The 8,277-nt window shown below is 31.8% G+C and overlaps 1 long non-coding RNA gene across 1 annotated transcript; it reads left to right on the top strand.

Moving 5' to 3' along the window:
• The first annotated feature begins 3,915 nt into the window (after positions 1-3,915).
• LOC116423363 lies at positions 3,916-4,888 on the top strand. The gene is made up of 2 exons (XR_004233948.1): positions 3,916-3,997; positions 4,642-4,888. It is a non-coding gene; the product is annotated as an uncharacterized LOC116423363 (long non-coding RNA).
• Positions 4,889-8,277: the final 3,389 nt, after the last annotated feature.

Genomic DNA, 8,277 nt, shown 5'->3' with positions numbered 1-8,277 from the left:
CTCATATATGTTGAGAAATAAGGCCTTTATGAAAAAAAGACTTGCTATAAATTCAACACTCACCCAAATTTCCTGCTTTCCTTATAATTTTCACGCATTGTTTTTTGTGCAAAATTTTTTTGATTCATTGCAGTTAAAATTATCCACTTTACTTCTTGTGATTGTGTTCTTCCTTTGTCTCTAGAACTGACAAGTAACATTTTTCATGCTTCTCTAATTTGCTTGTATTATGTACTCATTTTGATTTTATCTTAGCATATATATATAGTGTTAGATGTTGGTCTATACTTAGTTTCTGCTAAATTGCTCTTCTGCTTTTCAAGCAGTTTTTATGAACTACTGAGATCCTGCCCTCAAAGCTTGGATATTTTGGTTTATCAAATACCAGATTATTATGGCCACTTACTGTTGGACCTAATCTATTCCACTGATCCACCATTCTCTTTGTAGTTAGTAGTAGATTGTTCTGATGATTACCATTTGTAATATAGTTTGAAAACTGATACTGCTAGGCCTTTCTTTACTACACTCATGATTTTTGCAACGAATATTGCAATATGATAAGTATCCCAAGAAATGATGCTTCTTGTTGTATACTCAGTCAATCCAACTTGACTAATTTCTTTGCCTCTCCAAGGGAAACCTGTGATAAATCTTTCTATTGAACTTAAACTTGCTTTTGTCTTCTGGTTTTATTTGTATTAAGAATGTCAATATTAATATAGGTTAGTACTAATATTATGTTAACTTGTTTTTTGACATTGAACAAAGATCTCTTTAAAATTTAGCTTATCTTCAGCTGCCAATATTTGTAGATTAAGAATTATGATTCCTAGCACCTGATTTCTGTTATTCTACTATTGTCACATATTCATAGAAGCCAAGAGGGCTTCAAAAATTAAGTAATATTTTAAAATTTGTCAGTTTCATGGATTGCCATTGTCAAATAATTTTGATCTGATGAAACTAATTTTTTCAATCACAAAATATGATATTTTAACAGCCTGGACTGAGAAGCAACCTAATATAATTTCAGAAGAACACTATCTTGTCCAGTAATAACTGGTGTGTCCTAAGGAGAGTTGTCTTAATTTCCTCATTTGTAAAAACATAAGGAGTTTTAAATCAGAATATTTGATGTGGAAATTATGTTAGATCTAAGTTAATCTAATTTGTAACAGCTCATATTTGTATTAGTGCTTTAAAGTTAATAAAATATTTTCCTCCCAATAACGTGAGTTAAATAATATAATTATTATTATGTTCATTTTACAGAAATTGAGAATCAGGAATTTTCAGTGATTTTTCTCTGATCTCACAGCTGGTAATTGTTGGGTCTGGACCAACTGACTCCTACTAACTCTAATTCCTGCATATTTTTCATTATAACCTCAATAGTAGTACTATTACAATGGGGAAGATTCAAATTATTATGTACTTTATGGTTTTATTCAATGCAGTTGAATTAAAAAATCCATTAGTCATTTATTATTAGCAAAATATTATATTGTCACTGGAAATACAAAGATGACAAGAAAACAACATTTTCTACTAGGGGGCTTTTACACAGAATGCATATACATCCTCAAGCTTTATTAGGTATTAACTGAAATAGACATTGGTCCCATTTAGACACAGCACTAGAAAAGTAGGGCAAGACCATTTTCAGCTATTTAGTATAAAGGATGTGTTTAGTGACTTTTATCACCAAGAAAATACGATAATCTACTGGCAAACCCCCCAAAAAAATCCAAAACTGGCCAGCAATCTCAATATAACATTTCATGCCTTATAGAACTCTTACATTACATCCAATTTAACCATAAAGTAAATATGAAACAAATTCTATTTTCCCCTGTCTTCCATTTATAAAGCCAGAGCTAAACTCGTACAGAAAATCTGTCAGTAAACCTGTATTGAAAAAGCTAATGTAAACAAACAGGTCATAATTGGAGTTGTGTCCAGAGTTCTGTGATCACTTTCAGAATTGTATACATCTTTCTTGATATTCTCCTGAATTTTCCTGAACTTCCATGTATTATTCAAATTCCTGCCTTTACTTGATAAGAGGATTTTTTTCTAACCATTGCCCCCCCATCCCATAATTCCTCATTTGCAGCTTCTAATATTTAGCTCTCTTTTATTTGGTGAAGTGTTTTAGAGAACTTGGTTATAATATCATGATTTCATCAATACTTGTCCTGATTTCCCCATAGTATCATAGAGAACTGAAGAGCTTTTGAATCTGAGGCTTTGTATTTCACAGAGAAAATTACCTCCTTGCATGATCATTTCTATTAAGTTTGAAATACTTCCTGAAAAGAATCCCATCTTATGTTTTTCTCAACTATATGTATTTGCTACAAAGGAAGACTGTGTGTGTGTGTGTGTGTGTGTGTGTGTGTGTGTGTGCCTGCATGCACAATGGGGGGTGGGATTTGTGATGACCAGAGAAGAAATGTAGAGATGTTAAAAAAAAAAAAAAAAAAGAAAGAAAAGACAGAAAAGAGCTTCAATGAAACATTTTAATAATACACTAAACAGATCAGAAGAACTTAAAAAGGGACAATATACAAAAGAGGAAGTATTAGTACTAGTTTCAATTTAACAAATATAATAGCCTATTATATATAACAGCCACAATTTCATACACAACAATATTTTTCTCTTTTGTATATGGAAGTGCTTGTTTTTGGTAATGATTAACAAGTTCATATTTACACACTGAGACATAGATGTATGATTGTCTGTGTTTCTATACACACACTTGCAGTCATATATATATATACATATACATATATATATATATATATATATATACACATGTGTGTATATATGTGTGTGTATATATGCACAAGTGTTCAGTGGGGGGCAGGATTTATGAGAATGACCAGATAGGAATTGTGATGGTTAAAAAAAAAAGAAGAAAAAAATAAAAAGAGCTTCAATGAAACATTTCATTAGTACACTGAAGATATCAGAACTTAAAAAGGGGCAATATACAAAAGAGGAAGTATTAGTACTACTATTTCCAATTTAATATGTACAAAACCTATTATACATAACAGTAATAATTTCATATGCAATACATTTCTCTTTTGTATATAGAAGTACTTATTTTTGTTGATGATTTACAAGTTCATATTTACATAAAGAGATAGATATATGATTATGTGTCTGAGTTTATATATACACACACATATATATTCATGTGTGTATATGTCTGTTTGCATATATATGTATGTGTGTGTGTGCACAAAAACATGCAGTAGGGGAGGGCAGAATTTGTGAGGATGAACAGAGAGGAATTGTAGTGATGTTAAAAAAAAAAAAAGAGAATAAATAAAAGAGCTTTAATGAAATATTTTGATAATACACTGAAAAGAAACAAACTTAAAAGGGACAATGTGCAAAAGAAGTATCAAAACTATTTACAATTTAATATGTACAAAAACCTGTTATATATGTCATAATTTTACATGCAACAATATTTTTCTCTTTTATATAGAATTACATATTTTTGTTAATAATTAACAAGTTCATATTTACACAGACATAGATACATGTATTTCTAAGTTTATATAATACACATATACTTATATAAATACATACATGTGTTTATATATACACATATGTGTGTATGTGCTTAAACAAAGAACATTGAGTTTAGTGTTGGAAGACCCGAGTTTGAATTTGGGCTTTGGTTCTTATTATTTGTTGATCCAGAAAAATTGCTTAGGCTGATTTGGCTTCTCTTTTCTTCATCCAAAGAATGTTGTTAAAGTTCCCGTTTAATTTTAAATCCTATGACCCTGTAACTTTGCTTTCAATGATGAATATTTGCATGTTCACATTGTATTTCCAATGTGTAATTCTTGTCTTTTTTATTTTTAGGTTACTTCATGAATGCTAGATGAAAGACAGCACCTATTTTACTACAAGCATTATTAAAAACAACAGTTATACCCAGTGTAGTGATCTTCTGAGTATAAGGATGGTAAGATCAAAAGTGGATGCTATTCCTTCTTCTTCCTCCCCCCCACAAAAAATCCAGATGTGACATTTTCTTAATAAAATGGAAGAGCTCATCAATTTTAGATCCTGAATTTCACAGATAAGAAGTTTATGGGACCATGGATATGGAGTTAAAAATGAACCTTTCAAATCACTTATTGTAACTCCCTCATTTTATAAATGAGTAAACTGAGGCCCACAGAGGTGGCTAGCTCAAGTTAAAAAAAAATAGCAGATCTGAGATTCATATTCAAATCCATTCAATATTCTTTTCAAGGGAGAAAAAAAAAACACAACTACTTTCTTTCCTTCCTAGAAAAAAAGGTTAAATAATATATAAAGTGCACTCGAAGTTTTAGTTCAATTTTGTTACTGTAATAAAACTTTTAAAAACACAATGCCTCTTTGTGAGATATATCTCTTTTAATGATTGTTTAAGTTAAAGTACTTTAAGAAAGGAAGGGAATATTGGGTATTAACTTATCTGTGAAGATATTGCATGCTTCTAATACACTACTTATTGAAAGGAGGGATTGTCTCTTGTTTATATCTGTATCCCCAGTGCCTTTACACTTTGTGGATGTATAATAAATACTTGTTGATTAATTGATTTCCTTTTGCTTCCAGAATCTGAATTTATTGAAAGGGATCGTGGAATTTGGATGTGTATTTGGGACTTAGGCTCTTAAGAGTGAAAAATAGATGATAACCAAGAGAATGGAGAACAATTGGAAGCCAGTAGCTAAAGCAAAGTCAGGGTATCCAGAATATCATGATCCATAAAGCACAAACTAAAAGTCAGAGCAAAACAAGTCAAAATCAGGAAGATAAACTAAAAATTATGAAATAAATATTTTGTTGTTGTTGAATTGTATCTGACTCTTTGTGACTTCATTTGCGGTTTTTGTGTAAAGATACTGGTGTGGTTTGTTAATTTCTTCCCTAGATCATTTTACAGATGAGGAAACTGAGGCAAACAGGGTTAAGTGACCTGCCTAGGATCATACAGCTAGTATCTGAGGATGAATTTGAACTCAGGCAGATAATAAATCTTCCCGATCCCTAGCCTAGTGCCTTTACCAACTGCATCGCCTAGCTGCCCAGAATACATTTTGATTTATGATAAGCAGTGCCAGCCAGGCATTGAGGAACCCAGAGTATATAAACAAAGACAGAAAGGATCACCAGATATCTGGGTAGATAATTGGTGACCAATACCATAAAAATAAAAGGAGCAAGAGAAAAGGAAACAATGCATTGCATTTAAGGTGGCAGTACCAAGCTGACCTTAATTGAGTTAAGATCTGCCTCAAATTGTATCTCTTTATTATATATACTTTCTTGGATATTTATGACATCTGTGACAGGTCTATAAGTGAGAATAGGTAGATGAGTTGATCTGATGGGAAACAGGAATGAGGGGAAAGCCTACTTATATATTTAATGTCTCATTCATAATCTTCCTTCACTTTATCTTCCAGATTTTATGTAAATATTTAATTGCATACAATATAAAACAGCTTCTCTCTTTTATATAGCTACATATGGATATACATATATACATATGCATAATTGTATGTGTATTTGTATATCCATCAGACTAAAGTATACTGTAAAAATTAGGTTGCTCTTCAAAGCTTATAATTCTACCTGCTTCAAAAAATTGTCAAGAGAGTATATTCAGAATGTGCTCCTCTAGCACCATCTTGTGCCTAAAAAATTATATACCACTATCATTACAATCTACAGTAAATTCTTTCTGCCCTTTAATCCTTGTTTCCTTCCTCTTATTCTCCCAAATAAATGCTATTTAGCTGTGATCTTTTCTCTAATATTTTAACACCTTGAGAATTTTCAAACATATTAAAGCTGTTCTATCTACATCCTAGGCAAATAGGCACGCAAACTTTTAATTATTTAATATAAATACAAGCAAGGAAATTTATAATCCTCCTCAAATCAAAGTAAGAGAAAAAATACAACCAGCCATGTAGCTTAAATATGCTATCACATGACATCTCCTGATTATTCTCCTTAAGCCAGTAGTCCTACTTGCCAGGTGAGCATCTTGCAGAGACACTGATTTTATTAAAAACATATCAGTGTCATATGTATTATATAATCCAAATTGCTTCCTTTCCTGACACTTGAAGTGCCAAAGAATCTTTTTTTTTTTTTTTAATGTTCTAGGGTTTGTTAAGCTTTCACAGAAGATCAAATCCATATTTTCAATATTGTTTTCCGTTGAGATTTAAAAAAGATGCTAAATTTATTTCTTTGATTATTGAGTAGGCATTATGGGGTCTTGTAAATAATTATAATTAATATAAATGTCCACTTCAAGTTAGAAGACCTGGATACTTCCACATCGCCTAATCTGCTGATAATGAGGAATATACCATTCCTTACTAAATTTACAGAGAATGTGATTTAATGCAAGGCATCTGCCCAAAGGGCTATTAAACTATGCATATTTTTCAATCCAGCAATAGTGCTATTAGGTCTGTACCCCAAAGTCATCAAAGAAAATAACAAACATGTTTATAGCAACTCTTTTTGTGGTAGCAAAGAACTGAAAACTTAGAGGATGTCCATCAGTTGGGAAATGGCTGAACAAGTTGTATGATATGATTGTGCTTAAGAAATGATGAGTGGGATGGTTTCAGAATAAAACCTGGGAATACTTGTATAAACTGATGCAAAGTGAAATGAGCTGAAACATGAGAACATTGTGTGTATAGTAACAGTAATATTATAATAAGTTATCTGTGAAAGACATATTTTCTCTGAGCAACACAGTAATCCATGATAATTCCAGAGAATTTATAATGAAAAATACAATTCCTCCAGAGGTAGAACTGATGAACTCTGGGTGAAAATTGAACATTTTTCTTACGTTCTTTTTTTTTTCTTTTTATTTTTTAATAACTTTTTATTAACAGAACCCATGCCAGGGTAATTTTTTACAACATTATCCCTTGTACTCACTTCTGTTCCGATTTTTCCCCTCCCTCCCTCCATCCTCTTCCCCAGATGGCAAGCAGTCCTATACATGTTAAATAGGTTACAGTAGATCTTGGATACAATATATGTGTGCAGAACCGAACTCTTGTTGCTCAGGGAGAATTGGATTTAGAAGGTATAAATAACCCTGGAAGAAGAACAAAAATGCAAGCAGTTTACATTCATTTCCTAGTGTTCTTTCTTTGGGTGTAGCTGCTTCTGTCCATCCTTGATCAATTGAAACTATTACTTTATTTTTCTTGTTCCCTTTACCCCACACCATGGCTAATGTGTTTCTGTATCACTTCATATGTGCATGAGTATTATATTGCTTGACTTCTCAATGGGACAGGAAGGGGATAAAACAGAAAATAAAAATTGAATATAAATAAATAAATTTGGGGAGAAATAAATTTAGAAATACTTTTAAATTTAGAACTGAACAAATAGAAACTAATGATTCATTGAGACAGCAAGAATCAGTCAAGCAAAAACAAAAAAATGACAAACTGGAAAAAACCATGAATTATCTACTTGCAAAAATGACAGACTTGGAAAATAGATCTAGGAGAGATAATCTGAGGATTATTGGACTTTCCGAAAACTATGATGAAAAAAAGAGCCTAGATACTATTTTACAAGAAATCATCAAAGAGAACTGCCCAGATGTAATAGAATCAGAAGGTAAAATAGGCATTGAAAGAATTCATCGAACACCTTCTGAAAGAAACCCTAAAATAAAAACCCCAAGGAATATTGTGGCCAAATTTCAGAACTATCAGATTAAGGAAAAAATTTTACAAGCAGCAAAAAAAAAACATTTAAATACCGAGGTGCCACAATAAGGATCATCCAAGATCTGGCTGCCTCTACATTAAAGGAAAGAAGGGCCTGGAATATGATATTCCGAAAGGCACAAGAACTTGGGATGCAGCCAAGAATAAACTACCCAGCTAAGCTTGAGCATTTTCTTCCAGGGAAGAAGATGGACATTTAATGAAACAAATGAATTCCATTTGTTTCTGAAGAAAAAACCAGAACTAAACAAAAAATTTGATCTCCAACCATAGAACTCAAGAGATGCAGAAAAATAACTCTTGAGAATTGTATTTCTGTTGTGGATATACAAAAAGAATACATGCATAATTTGATTGTACTGATATAACATAAAAAAGGGAAGTAGATATGGAAAAGGGATGATGGCAGAATAAGGTGGGAAGGAGGGATAAAAAGAGGGAAACCACATCCCACAAAGAGGCA

The sequence above is a fragment of the Sarcophilus harrisii genome, chromosome 4, assembly GCF_902635505.1.
Source record: "Sarcophilus harrisii chromosome 4, mSarHar1.11, whole genome shotgun sequence".
Lineage (NCBI taxonomy): Eukaryota > Metazoa > Chordata > Mammalia > Dasyuromorphia > Dasyuridae > Sarcophilus > Sarcophilus harrisii.
Note: the sequence above shows the minus strand (reverse complement) of the source record. Positions and strands in the feature narration are given on the sequence as shown.